Source organism: Hyla sarda, chromosome 1 (genome assembly GCF_029499605.1).
Source record: "Hyla sarda isolate aHylSar1 chromosome 1, aHylSar1.hap1, whole genome shotgun sequence".
Classification (NCBI taxonomy): Eukaryota; Metazoa; Chordata; class Amphibia; order Anura; family Hylidae; genus Hyla; species Hyla sarda.
In genome coordinates, this window is record NC_079189.1 from 575,451,831 (window position 1) to 575,453,726 (window position 1,896).

The 1,896-nt window shown below is 44.4% G+C and overlaps 1 protein-coding gene across 1 annotated transcript in view; it reads left to right on the forward strand.

Annotated features, from left to right (window-relative positions):
- RAX (retina and anterior neural fold homeobox) overlaps nt 1-120 on the forward strand; it is a 4,238-nt gene extending 4,118 nt beyond the window's left edge. The window contains exon 3 of the mRNA XM_056552526.1: nt 1-120. This exon is cut by the window's left edge and continues 945 nt beyond it. The gene's annotated coding sequence lies outside the window, so the exon portion shown is untranslated.
- The last annotated feature ends 1,776 nt before the right edge of the window (nt 121-1,896 follow it).

Consider the following 1,896-nt stretch of genomic DNA (forward strand, 5'->3'; position numbering starts at 1 on the left):
AAAATGTTTCCTTCAGATTTCAGTGCTGAATAGACAACAGGAAAATGCTGTAGCTCTTTCTAGAATGTAGGATGAATGACCTCCATGACTTACGTATTTAAGATTATCAGAAGATGTAAATATGGGGGGGCTTCTGATAAATAAATGCTGTATTCAGATATTTCCCTGTATCTGCTGTGAGTTGCTATGAGGTTATGCTCAGAAAGACCCTTTTACATGCCGCATAACATCTCCTATCAGGATCAAGCCGTGACCGAAGAACCTTCTTATACAATGGGAGGCACATGACTCTCAGCTGAGTTACCAGATTATTGGAAATAGTAGTTAGGTCATGTTACTTATCGGCAGTTTTACATATTATACTGTGGAAGAAAAATCCATATGCAGATCTACTCTTTATGAAAATTTGAGCTTATGTGTAGATACAAGTACTTCTCCGCCACTAGATAAATGCCCCCACTAGGTAGGTAGTAACCCCAGTAGATACGTAGATAGATAATACCCATCCTCCCATTAAGTAGATGCCCCCAGTAAGTAAAGCAAAACAAGGATATGACTGCAGAACACAAGGTAAATATGAAGAAAAAAAGTGTCTTTATTCCATCTTGGGCAAGACAGATAAGGTAGAGTGTTTCAGCGGTCTCACACCACAATCCTCAAGCATAGTGAAGTGAACACATAAGGGCTCTTATATAGCCCTAATTGTTTGACTCTTATGCCCATGCGCGTTAGCGCAGTATAGGGTTCGTCCTCATGGTTGTCGATCCGTTGTTTAGGATGGATGGACAATAGGAAGGGACAGCAGTTGTAGGGACAATTAGGGCTGACTAACTCCCTGTTCCCTGCCCCCCTTTCATGACAGATATGTTGAAAATGAGAAACAGCTGTGTACCATGGAGGGTCTCAAAAACAGCAGTGAGAGCACTAAAATGACCTTGTCGCCCCTCTGCAGGGTTAAACGGGTACTCCAGAGGAAACAAAATTCAAATCACAGGTGCCAGAAAGTTAAACAGATTTTTTAAAACAGGAGTGCTGTGCGGAGTTAATCTGTGGAGCTGGAGTGACTTGTGTGAGTACTTACATTTCCATATAGAGGGATCACTTTTTCACTTTTTTTTCTCTACTCTGCCTCTGGGGGAGGGGTAAATTGGTCACAGGTGCTTAAATCTTACTTTGGGACTTAGTTCTGAGCTTGCTATGTCTGAGTGTTGCTTTGGAAAAGAGGCAGTTGAAAGAGAGTTGTAAAACAGGAGTTTGAAAGCAGGAGTTTGAGATAGCTGTGAATGTTACTTTGTGAAATCCCCATAACTAGATGGCCTCCATGTTGGAAAATACAGTCCTGTATACATCTTGCACGATGTATGCAATCCTTGAACAGCAGTTTGAGGGGGTATATTGTTGTGTGAGATGTGTGCAAATTGTTCATTTTGAAGCCCAGATCCTGGATCTAGAGGAGCAACTGGCAACACTGAGACGCATTGAAAACTTGGATGGAGAGGAGTCTCCTGCTCACTGAGCAAGTACTCTCTGGGGTAGAGGTGGGGGAGGATAGTGGGACAGAGGTGCAGGACAGTCAGGCAGCTAGCTGGGTTACAGTTAGAAAATGGGGTAGAGGGAAAAGTGTCAGGGAGGCTAGTCCTGATCTGGCAACAAGTTTGCCAGGTTTGCAGATGAGGGGGATGCCATTTCAGTGCTAGCAGTACTGCAGCAGGACTCTGCCTCTGACTGCAAGGGGGGTGTCTGCTCCTGTAAGGAGGGAAGGAGGAGTGCAGGGCAGGCCAGACAGGTACTGGTAGTGGGGGACTCAATTATTAAGGGTTCAGACAGGTCGATCTGTCACAAAGACCGGGATCACCGAACAGTGTGTTGTCTACCTGGTGCTCAAGTTTGGCACAT